Source organism: Chenopodium quinoa, unplaced genomic scaffold, assembly GCF_001683475.1.
Source record: "Chenopodium quinoa cultivar QQ74 unplaced genomic scaffold, ASM168347v1, whole genome shotgun sequence".
Lineage (NCBI taxonomy): Eukaryota > Viridiplantae > Streptophyta > Magnoliopsida > Caryophyllales > Amaranthaceae > Chenopodium > Chenopodium quinoa.
The window spans coordinates 178,141-192,888 of NW_018745617.1; positions in this window are offsets into that span (position 1 = coordinate 178,141).

A 14,748-nucleotide genomic window follows, 5' to 3' on the forward strand; every position below is an offset into this window, starting at 1 on the left:
GATTGAATTATGAAGCATGATTTATTTGTGATGGATTAATGGATGGAAAATTATAGTTTGGAATATTGTTTATGAAACACACTTTTATTTATGGCATGTTATAGAGCATGTTTAATTAAAATAAAGGTTTAATTTGGTTTGGAATATTAAAAGAGAATTTTATTATGATTCATATAATTTTTATTGATATTTTAAGCATGGGAAAGGAGCTATGTAAGTGTCTAAGTACACGTGGAATAAATTATATGTTGGTGCTTTGGTGCACTTAAGGTGTTTTTAATACCGAGGGATAGGATTTGTGGTGTTTTATGCGTTTAAAGTGTCATTGGCACCGAGGTAGAATTAAAAAGGGTTTAAAATTTAATATTATGTGGTCACTAATTATTCAAGAATTAAATTTGTATATTTAATTGTTTGAATAATTATTGTTGATTGAATGATTATGGTTTGAGACTCATCACCAAGTTTAATAATCTGTGAATAACGTAAAGTGAAAGAGATTACGCACCAAAACTCTTGGAACGTATACACCTTGAGTATGAACACATGAGGGGAGTTATGTGACTTTACATTTGATCATAACCTCTACTGGAGTACAGGACGTTGTACATTCCTTTTATTATTATTATGCGCAGGAATTCCGCCACTTACGAGTGGTTATTGATGCTGACGCATTTAGCTCTCATGTTAGTAACCTCAATTTATTGGGGGAGGTTAGTGGGGAAACCCGTTCGATGTGTAATCAATGCTGAATAACTTATGTAGTTATTTAGTAAGAAGTTTTGTTGAATGTTGTATGCTTGAAAAACAGGTACAATAAGGTAAGTTGTGTGTTGATAGGTAATTGCATGTTAGTGTGTTAATTACGCTTATATACTCAGATTTGCTGATTGAGTGTTTTGTGTGTTGTTGGCCTTGTCTTTATCTTGGCCCTATGATGACCCATTTTTAATGGAGAGTAGTGGAAACAAATAAAAAGAAGCTTTTCAGGTGAAGAGGCATATTCATGAATGAGCATGAGTGAAAAGCGAATCATGCTAGTTTCTATAAGTATATGATGTGTTTATTGCTTTATTTATTTATGATATTATTATTTATGCATGACTAATGCAAAGTTTTGGAATTTGGTTTGGTTTTAATAAGGGCCTATAATGGTTCCAAGTTGTAGGTTGATATTATTTTACTTCGTTTGACTTTACAAGTTGACTTGTTTTGAATGGTTTTGAAATTAGTCTTCCGCTGTGTGTCTTTGATAGTTGTCTTATCCGTTTTCACGGTGGTGGTAATGTCTTAGACATTCCTGTTTAAAGTTTTAAATAGGGCAAAACAGGTATTTTAAAATAAAGGAATTTCTAGGTGTTACACTAGCCCTCCAGCGCAAGGACCCACGAAACCCTAACCCTAACTTTACCGTTTTCGTCACGGTCAAAATTACCAATGACCTATGACGGCGGCGTTAGGCCTAGTCCTTAGACCTTGTTTCACTGGTGGAGGTACCCTTTGAATGAACAAAACCTTCCACGCAAAGGTGGGAAACGGCGCCGGAGTTGACGATCAGAAACCTCCCCTCAAAACCTTTGTAAACTAGGATATGCTCACACAAACACCTCAAGAAAGAAGGGGACGCCTTCGTCGGCTTTTAGCGTGTGAGGAAACCACCTTAAATAAGAAGGGGAAATGAAAAGAAAGGAGAGGAGAAGCATTAGAAAAGAGAAGAAAAAGAAAGAAGTGGAGGAGGCTCGCCGGAGTACGGCCGGGACGCTGGAACTTCGGCGAGCTCCTAGGGTTCTAAAAGGGGGAAACTGAATCCAGAGGAGAGGATTTTAAGAGAGGAGAGAGAAGCGTGAAAAGTGCATCACCACACCATGTGACTAGGGGTGAACATGGTCTGGTTTGGTGCGGTTTGAGTCTAAACCAAACCAAACCGCAAAATACGGTTTGGTAAATTTTCCAAACCAAACCAAACCATATTAGTATTGAAACCAAACCAAACCAAACCGTAATAATGTGGTTTGGTGCGGTTTGGATTGCGATTTATAGTGAGACGACATTTTTTCCTAAAACTTGTCAAATATTAATAAACTTATAATAAAGTTCAAATAATTAGGCCAAAGGGATTAAATTATACTATGATTTTTTAATAAAAATAATAACCAACTAATCAAGTGCTAAATGCTAACACAATAATACATAATAAAAATAATACATAACAAATTAACAGTGGAAAAAAAATTAATACATTTGTCCAAAAAAAAATTCATACTACATCATACTACATTATAGTTATATGACCTATTGAAGTTTAAGTATTGATATTTGAGATTGAGTATAGAGTATAGTAGTATACTGACCGTATAGTCTTCTAATGATTTTTCATGTTTTTTTTTTTTGTTTTTTTATAATATATAATAACTATTTTAATTGATTTAAAAATTATATAAATATTAAAATGCGGTTTACTGGTTTACGGTTTGGTTTGGTTTATAATTTTTGAAAAACCAAACCAAACCGCAAACTGTATTTCCCAAAAAATCGAAACCAAACCGTATTTTTCCAAACCGTAAACCAAACCAAACCGCAAACCGTAAACCAAAATGCGGTTTGGTCTGGTTTGGTTACGGTCCAGACCAAACTGTGTACAGCCCTACATGTGACCATGTAAAAGAACAAAATAATTTTTATAATACCGACCGGATAACGTTGATGAAGTAAACTATGTAGCATTAACAAAGTAACCCTATAACTTTAACGAATTAAGCCCTATGATGGTTGGCCACACATAGGGATGTCATTAGGGCGGGACGGAGCGAATGTTAGCTTTCCTATCCCATCTCAACCTAAAATTTTCATCTCCTTCCCCACAGCGGGGCCAAAACTCATCCCCATCCCTGCCTTGATGGGTATAGTTCCAAAATCATATCAGCCCCACCTCCACTTGGATATCCACCCCCATCTAATCTGCACTCAAGACCCATCTAATCTCCGCCCCCAAATACACTATCCTACATAATTAATACTCCCTCCGTGTTTTTTATGTGTTACACTGTGACCGACATATAGTTTTAGGCAATTTAATTGACTTAAATAAAACAAGAAGTGGGGTAGTTGGAGAATTAAAAAATTGTAAAAGAAAGATAGTGGGGTTAATAGTTTATTGAAAAGTAAAGAATGTGAGAGGAAATATATAATAAAAAAGTAGTAGTGGGTTTGGATGGGAACTATGAAAAGAGAGAGATATAATATTTTAATGTAGTTTTTTGCTAAAAAAGAAAGTGTAACACTTAAAAAAACACGGCCGGAAATGAGAAGTGTAACACTTAAAAAACACAGAGGGAGTAAAGGTTACCAGAAAAAATTGTTAATATTACAAACTTTTTTGCTTATAGTATGTACTATTTTATTTTACATAATTTTTTTTTTTTGTCGTAAAGGATAATAAGTTAATAATATATACAAAGTAATTTTGGTTTTTATAAATATATAGATGGGGGTATGAGATGAGGATAGGGGCTGGGAAAATTAAAATACCCATCACCAATGGCAGATAAAGGTTTTTATCTCTATCCTCGTCTCGGCACCTGCAAAATTGAGACCCATCCCGTCAGTGGGGCGAGTCTCCTACTAGACCCACTCCACTAGTCACATTGTCATATAGGAATTTGTGATAATATAATAATATAAGTAATAAATATATAATAATAATAATAATAATAATAATAATAATAATAATAATAATAATTGATTCTAAAGGATACAGCGACACTCCTAGTATATATCAACTAGTTTGGAAAGTGACAAGACTTTACGTTTAAGGTTTGGAATTAATACTACTTGAAATACATACTTCGTACTTCCTATCTAGTACTATGTACAAAGAAATAGTGTTGAATTTTCTACCAAATAATACATGTAAGTGTCCCATATTGAGAAAAGAAGAGAGAGGCAAACAATTAATAAGACTAAGGGGCTACCCCTCCTAATACCATATGATTTTAAAATGTAACCTTCTTTAAACTTCTGAAGTGAACTCTCTCTCTTAATTAGTGTGACAAGACTTAGAGATCTCTATAACCTCATTCCTAGATCGACTATGTGAGCCAGACATCTCTTGAACAAATAATTAAATAATGACGAACAATTGTTTAGAGCACCCAAGTCATGGACTTTACAGGCATTTTATATTTGATAAACAAGTTGATTAACAACTGCAGAGTACTACGTAACAAAGTTTGCTTAATTTAACTAATTGAATTTCAAAAGATTCGAAATATAAAATGAAATAAAAGAGGAACACTAAACCAAATAACTTACCAAATAAAGGAAAGCAAGCTTCTTCTTAATTCAATCGTATGTGTAGTGGCTAGTTTGAAAGTTCACAATCTTGGTTTTCAATATGAGAGTTAAATTGAAGTGTTCGTACAGTTTTTTTTTTGACAACCAAGTCTAAGTGTTCGTACAGTAATCGATGTTAATAAAAAAAGAATACGTACCAATAAGCATAGCCACTCAATTGGTGACCCACCCCCCCTAATCAAAATAAATATTTGATAATAACATTACTTTTACATAGTATTACATTTACAATACGGTTTTTCTTACCATATACCTCTTAGTAATTCGTTTAATCATTATATACCAATAAAAAATTTCAATTTCACCATATACCCATAATGTCATATGACACAGTTAACCCTTAATGACTAACGGAGTACACGTTTGTTAGTCATTCGAGCATTTGGTGACATTCCTGTTAAACTTGGAAGTATGATAAATTAGAGAGAATTAGAATATATTATAATGGAATTGCTTGCCTTCTCATTGATTATAATTGGGAATATATAGAGTTACAAAGTCCTAGTCCTTGTATCAAAAAGATATCGTAGGATTTTAGGAAATTAACTAAAATATATGAGATAAATATATGGAAATATTCTATCAAATCTTCCTAATATATGATAATATCTCAATACCCCCCTCAAATTGGAGCATGTCTATTATTATCCTGTCTTCTGTTTTGTTGTCAGTTTAGTAAATTATTGTGAGTAGCATGATAATTTTGTTAGTATGAATAAATTATTATTAGTAGCATGATAATAGTTTTTAGGCATCCTTTCTATATTTTACTTCTCTAATATTATGTGAGTTTGCTTGGTTTGTCATTCATCAAAAAGGGGGAATATTGTTGACCCTTATGTGTTTTGATGATGACTCAAGCAAACTTACACGTTTTAACAAGTGTCTTTAAGTATTGTAAGTCTTAGGTTTCGAGGAGGAAACTGAAGTATGTGATGATGTACCTGAGGAGGAACGAGCATACTAGAAGACAAAGAAGACTAAAGACTAAGCGAGAAGATAAAATCAAGAAAGCAAAACATTAGTTCCCCGAGGGAACTAAAGTGTGGAATCTTTTGAGTCGAAGAATCCTTAGAGAAAGCAAGGAGTTTAAAAGTTAATAGGTTATCTTTTTTAGCTTCTTGTACGTATAAATTATATTGACATTAGTAGGAGTCAAGTGGAATAGTTATCTTATTTTAATTAATTATATTTTCCTATATTTCTATTAGATATTATTTACTTAAATAATTATCTTTTGGAAAATATCAAATATCTTTCTAAAATATCTTTTAACTGATTTGGTTTTTATTTTTGAGAAAAAGATTTTTTTTGGAAAATATTTTAACGTGGGTTTTAATCAGTCAAATTGGTTGAGAAAATTAAGGAAGCAGTTTTGGAGTTTGAAAAAAATCATGGGTTAGTTGCTTTCACTTGCAGCACAAGTAGTTCACTTCTACGTGCTCCTCAAGTTGAGGAACGTGGAGTTAGTGGAACTAACTAACTGTTTAGTGGATGCATTTCTAACTCTATAAATAATGCTTTCCTCAGTTTGCAAAAATACACTTGAGCATTCTAGCATATTTATTCTTACTTATTCCACTTGAGTCTAAAAGTGTCCTTGTGATTTATATTAGAGTTTAATTCATTGAGTTGTAATTTGGGGTAAGAGTTTGAGTGAACTCTAGAGTGTTTATTGCTTTGAGTGAAGCAAGGAGATAGAGAGAGTTTTGAGCATTCAACTGATTGAGGGATCGGTTGAAGGGGAACTCAAGTTTGTTGAGGAACTTGAGTTAGATTGTAATAGGTTGTTTGCCCTATTATAATTAAGAGTTGAGTTTTAAAATCTCTTGTGGTCGTGGTTTTTCTTCTTGATTAGGGCCAAGAAGTTTTCCACGTAAAATCTCTCTGCGCACTTTAAGTTTTCGCTTAGTTTCTTTACAAATTCCGTAAAAATTACCCTAGTTTCCCCACAATACAATTCACCCCCCCTCTTGTATTGTTCGTTCAAGTCAACACTCTGGATCAGAAAGAAAAACGCCTGTGGCCAAACCCAATTTGTGGTTTTGCTCCATGAGAAAACCACTAGGTTTCACGCCTAATAAACCTGTCTCAGAAATAATATCCAGAGTATATTTTCACTGACATAGGAATAAACCTGCATAGCTACGAGCCACTTCAATCCCCAAAAAATATTTCAAAGGACCTAGATCCTTCATCTTAAAACAGTCACACAAATAGGCCTTAAAAACCGTCAATGCAGTGGAATCATTCCCAGAAATAATCAAATCATCAACATACACTAAAACTGTAATCTGAGTATCACGAGTAGTATGAGTGAATAAAGAATAATCAGAGTAAGATTGTTTGAAACCATACTGTTTTAAGGTTGTGGTAAGTTTAGCAAACCAACATCTAGGAGCTTACTTCAAACCATAGAGTGACTTCCTCAATCTGCAAACCAATGAAGGATCCGAACTCTGAAAACCAGGCGGAAGTTTCATATAGACTTCTTCATCTAAGTCACCATGAAGAAAAGCATTGTGAACATCCATTTGGTGATGTTCTTAACTCTTGGCGGCCGCAATAGCAAGAACTGTGCGAACCGTTGTCATCTTAGCAACCGGAGCAAATGTCTCATCATAATCTACACCTGCTTTTTGATGGTTCCCATATACCACTAAACGAGATTTGAGACGCTCAACTTCACCATTAGAAAGAAACTTGGTCTTATAGACCCATTGACTTCCTAGAGCCTTTTTACCCGGGGGAAGAGGCTCCAAAGTCCAGGTACCATTGTTCTCTAAAGCTCGAATTTCTTCATTCATGGACTTACACCAACCTTCATATTTCATAGCTTCTTTGAAAGTTGTCGGTTCTTTAGTGTGAACAACAACTGAAATAAACTTCCGATAGTTCACAGAAAATTTGTCACAATGTGTATAATGTGCTAAAGGATATGGGGTACCTGATGACTGATTGGGAGACGGAGATGGACTATTGGCAAAAATCGAGTGAGTAACATAATCACGAAGCAAAACTGACGGGAATTTATCCCAAAATCCGCGGGCCATAGCAGGCTGTTGTACGGAAGAAGTGGCGCGTGTGGTGTCGTGGAGTAGCTGCTGCTCAGCGTATGTGCTGCTGCTGCCAGGTTCCAGTTGCAGCTGGGCTTCTGTGCTGCTGCCAGCATCTGTGCTGCCACTGCCAGCATGTGTGCTGCTGTTGTGCAACGGAGGCAGAGTAGACCCCTTGCCCGCAGCATTTCCAGCGGACTGGTCAGTGCTGGAATGTTGCGAGGCAGAGCCTACACCATCACCCGCAGCATTTCCAGCGTGCTGGCCAGAACTGGAATGTTATGCGGTTGGCTCGGGTTGCCTGCGGCATTGGACTTGGGGTCTTCAATGGCCCCCCTGTCGTGGGCACCTCATCATTATCATTCCCAAAATTATCATATGCATCCCCAAAGTCGTACTCTGCAAAATCAAGGTGTATATCATCCGAAACATCATGCACCCCCAAATCAATATTAACATCATCCGGAGTAGCAAAAGGAAAAATCTCTTCCACAAATTTTACATCACGAGACACAAAAAATTCTTTAGTTTCAAGATCATATAACCTCCAACCCTTCTTCCCAAACGGATCGGATACCCCAAAAACACACACTTGCGACTCCGACTAGCAAACTTATCCCCTTTGGTCTTTTGATTATGAGCAAAACACAAGCATCCAAAGGTACGAATAGCATCGAAGGAAGGGTTTTATTGAAAAGTATTTCAAATGGGGTTTTGTTTTGAAGAATAGGTGTTGGAGTTCGGTTTATTAAGTGAGCGGCGGCTAAAACACACTCACCCCAAAAATAAATAGGCAATTTATCTTGGAATCTCAAGGCTCTCCCAACATTAAGAATATGTTTTTGTTTTCGTTCTACCTTCTCATTTTGTTGAGGAGTTCCCACACATGAGGTTTGGAAAATAATGCCAGTAGCAATGAAAAAATCAATCAAGCAATTAAATTCGGTTCCATTATCACTTTGAACTATTTTAATTATTTGATTAAATTGCCTTTCAACCATAGCAACAAAAGTCATAAACATCTGAAAAACTTTGGTTTTATCAATCAACAAATAAATCCATACAGCTCTTGAATAATCATCAACGATAGTAAAAAAATAACGAGCCCCACACGATGAAACATGTCGATATGGACCCCATAAATCACAATGTCTTTCTCAAAAATCCTAGATGTTTTATTTTCACTCAAGGGAAATTTGTCTCTAGGATGCTTAGCACGAAAACATACTTCACAACTTTTATTTAAACTACTTTTATTGCTAATGTGCGGAAGTAACTTAACTATTTTCTCCGAAGGATGCCCCATTCTTCTATGCCAAAGCTCCAAATCTGACGTTGCTTCAACCACAAACACACGTTGCACCATATCCGGCTTGCCAAAGAAATAATATAGTCCATCTCGTCTAATTCCCATTCCAATCAGCTGCTTCAGTCGGTCCTGTATAGCACACATATATGAGTTAAATTGGACAATAACATTTAATTGATCACTGAACTGTGTAACGGAAAGTAAATTGCAATTAAGATGAGGCACAAAAAGAACTCCAGAGATAGTTATTTGATCAGATAATTTGACCGATCCTTCCAAAGTAGCAAAAACATTTTCATCACCATTCGGCAATCCAACAGGGCATTCAATATAACGAATGTCGAATAACCAAGATTTATTGCCGGTAACATGATGAGTAGCTCCGGTATCTATAATCCAACAAGTATCATCAAATTGACAATATAGATGATTTTCATGAGTTTTTGCATTACCCACAATTATAGGTAAAGAGGACGGAAGTGGTGTCTCACCACTAGCCATGGTTGTGATTTTTGAAAAATAAATAAATTAACCTACTCTAGATGCCATGATAAATTAGAGAGAATTAGAAAATATTAGAATGGAATTGCTTGCCTTCTCATTGATTATAATTGGGAATATATAGACTTATAAAGTCCTAGTCCTCGTGTCAAAAGATATCGTAAGATCTTAGGAAATTAACTAAAATATATGAGATAAATATATGAAAATATTCTATCAAATCTTCCTAATATATGATAATATCCCAATAAAGTATATGGTGATTTTGAAAAGTTTTATAGGTATATGCAGAATAAAAGAATTATTTAGGGATACATAGGGAAAGAACCATTTACAATATGGGCGTAACAAAGCTACAGGTCTGATAAATCATATTTATATAGAGTTTATACGCACGTTTATGCTAAGTTTATAGTAGCTTTTTAGGTCTTTTCTTGCTTTTTAGGACGCAAATGCATAAGTTTTTTGTTTTGTGCTCTATTACGCTCCGTTTTGTGTTTGTCTTGATGTTTCAGGTGATTTTATAGTCATTTGGACGCTTTCGAAGTGTTTGGAGTTGATTCGGATGATATTTAGATGAAAAGTCGATGAATTGAGCTTATTAATCGAAGATCTCATGTTTGTGGATGTTGACTATGAGGATTTTATGCATGAGAAATGAAAATAGCATCCACAATGATCGTTACGCACTTTTCGACATTGAATTTGAGTTAGAAACAAAGTTAAACGATGTTTTACAAAGTGGTAAAACTGACTCTTATTCACTCTTTTGATCATAACTTGAGTTCTACATATTGGATTGAGGTGATTCAAATTGCGTTGGAAAATAGACTTGAATAGATTTCCATTTTAGGTCACACGCCCCTATACGGTTCCTAGAACGCGAGATACAGCCCTTTGAAGTCAATCCTGCGAAGCTGCTAACCCATCACCCAGTCATCGGGCGATGGACGTGATGTACGCTCGAGCGTGAGCTGCTGGTTGGGGCGATGGTTTTCCATCGCCCGATGGTCGAGTGTCGTTCCGACCATCGGCCACCCATCGCCCGATGAGTGGGGTGTGCGCGCAAGCCACGAGAAATCCTACATCGATTATAACTCTTTCAATCGACCAATCGTATCACGACTATTGTAATTGCTATTTTTCTGATTTTATTTTATTTTAATTATCTTTAGATTAGTTTTAGAATATTATAAATACTCAAGGGATATTATTTTTCCCTTATGCCTTTTTTATGCTTTTTATTATTTTACGTTTTTTTCAGTTTTCTCTCAAACCCTAGTTTCTCATGGCATCTCCATAAATTCTTCCATGGATGATTCTTGGGTTTATTATTTCAATTCATTAAGGTATTTTATTTCTATTTTTTGTTTTTAATTATGTTTTATTCCTTAGATCTAGTTTTAATTATTTCTTCCATGTTTGAGTAGTTTATTTTTAGGGTTTGGGAATCCATGTTTATATGATGAATCTTGATTGATAATTTTAATATTTTGATTATTGATTTCTCTAATTGATAGTGTTTTGTTGTTAATCTTGCAACCTGATCAATTGTTTGATTAATTATTGTTAATAAGAGTATGAATCGAAAGATCTTACTTTTAGAGGCTTCCCTACAATTAGCAATTCGTATTATGTTAGCGACCGTACTGCATATGTTGAATTGAGAGCGTTAAGACCCGACCGTAGGCTTAGCAATTGCTCTAGATAATTGATTGATTGAATTGTTATTGATATTTGATAGATTTAGAGCTATAAACATGGTGAACCATAACCCTAGGTATTTTTATTAATTGTTTTATTTCTATTTTAATTTATACTATTTTTCTATCCCAATTTCGTGACATAGTTTAGTTTCTCCATACCTTGAAAGCTATATTAAATAGCCATCTCTCTGTGGATTCGACCCTACTTACCCTACTACATTGTTAGTTGGTTTGTTAGGAATTTATTTTTGACAGGTGTACGACAACCTATCAAATTTTGGCGTCGTTGTCGGGGAGACGGCTTAATTTGATTTAACTTTTATTTTTGGTTGAACTAAACTTGTATATAATTTTTATTTTTTTTATATACTTCCTTTTTGTTTTATTTTTTATATACTTCCTTTTTGTTTTACTCTTATTGTGTTTTCATGGAGTGGTATGATTATAATTCGTATGCACTAGTGGAAAAAAGGTCATCCGTAACGGGCAAAAAGGGCCCATCCGTAACGGGCAGCGTCCGTTACGTATGCGGCCGTTACGGATGGCCATTATTATTCGTAACGGGCACCGTCCATTACGAATAACTACTTATTCGTAACGGGCACTTACATTGTCCGTTACGAATAAGTAGTTATTCGTAACGAGCGTTTCAAGTGCCCGTTACAAATAACCCGTTATTCGTAACGGGCTGATAAAATGTCCGTTACGAATAACCCGTTATTCGTAACGGGCATTTATTTTGCCCGTTACGAATAACCCGTTATTCGTAACAGACATTACATATGCCCGTTAAGAATAGTGTTTAATGCAATTAAAAAAATATCCAGCACATGCTGGATCATTTTATCAAATAATGCGATTATTTTTTTTTACACAAATATAATACACAGATATTTTTTTTTTTATTTCATAAGTATAATACACATTTAATATACTCAAAAATACATCAACTTTTGTTTAAAAAAAAAAAATACATCAACTTTAAAATACATCAACTTGGTCATATAATGTCGCAAGTTTCTTAAGACTAAGACTAATAAAAGAGCAAAAAAATCGTAATTGTAATAAAAACAAGTTTTATCCCAACATTTATGGTCTGAGACGTTGAGTCTTAAGCTCCCTTGTGTAGATATTATATGCTCCACCTACATTCAATAATTACAACAAACCAAAATTAACATAATTGGAAAAAAAAAATATCAAAATTAAAAAAAATAGTTGAATCATAATTGAATCAGCCCGTAAATAATAATAATAATAATAATAATAATAATAATAATAATAATAATAATAATAATAATAATAATAATAATAATAATAATAATAATAATAATAATAATAATAATAATAATAATAATAATAATAATAATAATAATAATAATAATAATAATAATAATAATAATAATTGAATTACATAAAATAAGTTGATTTAAAAAAATCAAAATTTAAAAAAAATATATAAGCTGATTTCACCATGAAATTACATAATTCAAGCATAATTAAGCTTCGGAACTACGAACATTTGCGCATTACTTAAAGATCTCAGAAATCAGAAAGTTTTTCACTAATTTAAAGTCATAACTACCAAATCGCATCTCATTTCCAAGCTAAATTCAAATTCACAAACAACAAAACTAAATAACCATTTTCAAAATTCAAATAAATTTACAGATCTACAAGATTTACACCACAAAATCCTCTTCAGATCATTGAAATAAACAATCCAAAATCACAAATCCTAAAATCAACACTAAGAATCAAACACCTAGACGAAAAATTCTCAAATCTTACCGATGACGAGAACGCATGATTTCACAAATTCACTAACAACACGTACTGAAAATCAGATCAAATGTTGAATCAATAATCACATTATAAATCTATTAAATCACTCAAAAACCTAAATAATTCTCGAACAATAACCAATTATAAATCCTAAAAAATTCAATGCGAAGATCAAAACAACGAGCACATCAAATCGAAGAACGAAAAGAAAGCAAAAGAGAAAAAAATCGAAACAAACCTGTGAATTTGTTCAACGACTTAGATCTAAATTAGAGGAAGAATCCTACGGGCTTGGTTGTTCTCAACGTCGCTATAGAATCCCAACGGGCAGATCTATCCTTCCTTCCTTTGCTCAATCGACGCTAACCAGGTTTGGACCGGAGTTCCGTCACCGTCGATTACACCTCCGCCCAAAACACCAAAATAATCACCTCCGAAGATAGAATGACGGAGAAAGAGGAGAGGAGATAGAGAGGATAGGAGATAGAGAGGTGAATGACGGAGAAAGAGGAGAGAAAGAGATGACGGAGAGGAGAGAGAGAGGAGAGGAGAGAGAGAGAGAGGAGAGGAGAGGAGAGAGAGAGGTGAATGACGGCCAGAGGAGGGTGTGAGGGACTGATGAGTGAGAGAGGGAGTGAAACCCTAAAAAGCAAAGTATTGGGCTCTCCTCTCATCAGTTGGGCTAAGTTTGGTCATTTACGTGTAATATAGTATTCGTAACGGGCAAAATAGTGTCCGCTACGAATAATAATTATTCGTAACGGACACTATTTTGCCCGTTACGAATACTTATTTATTCGTAATGGACACTATTTTGCCCGTTACGAATACTTATTTATTCGTAACGGACACTATTTTGCCCGTTACGAATATCTTTATTCGTAACAGGCACTATTTTGCCCGTTACGAATAAATAAGTATTCGTAACGGACACTATTTTGCCCGTTACGAATATCTTAATTGTAACGGGCAAAGCTTTTCCCGTTACAAATAGCCTGTTACGAATGAGAAATTTTCCACTAGTGTATATGGGATGAATGATCTTAATTATAAGGGGCAATATGATTATAATTCCGGGTATTGTAATGCTTATTTTTCTATGTTTGATACATCATATGATTATCAAAATTCACAAAATATATGCATGAATTCCTGTGAAATTTCTTATTACCCTAGTGAGTCTTATATGCCTGATTTTAATTCCTCTTACCAACCTCAAGTGGATAATTATACTCAACCCAATTCATCGGAGTGTAGGGAACTTTTTAATATGATGAATGAGTTTATTGTTTATCAGCATGAAGAGCTTAATGAATTGATGCATGATTGTCAACGTATTTCAAAATCAATTGAATTACTTGTTGTGCAACAATATACTAACCAACAGGTGATACATGATGATAATGATATTGGTTTTGAGGATTGTATTTCGGTGGAGGAAAGCGCTAATTTGACTCATGATATTTACTCCCCGTCAAATGAAAGTATAATAGAGGAGAATAATTTCCTATCTATTTATGATTCTGATGGTGAAAGTTTTTGGAATGATGATATAGAGGTAGTGGAGAAGGAAGAACAACCAATTATCGTGAAGTCCTTGGTTGAGAAACCAATGGTTTTGGATTTTTTTGGTAGTCGAAAATTTTGTTGACAAGCTTATTCATGAGGGTGAAGTTGAAGGTAAAAACATTTATGTTAAGCCTAACCCATCTCCCCTTCATATCCCATTTACCCATAGGCTTGATCTAGTTCCTTCATTCACTATGTCAAATCACTAGTAGAAAAAATGTTATTCGTAACTGGCGAAATTGACTTTTTGTAACTGACATTGTTGGTTGCGAATGCCACCGTTACAACTAGTGAAAATTATTCGTAACCAACTTATGTTAGTTACAAATAATGTACTATTAGTAACTGGCTTAACCTAATGTCAGTTACAAAAAGTTTTTTCTAAGTTAGAAAGCATGCTATTCGTAACTGGCATTAAGTTACGCCGGTTACAATTAGGGTAATATTAGTAACTGACAAATCTAAACGC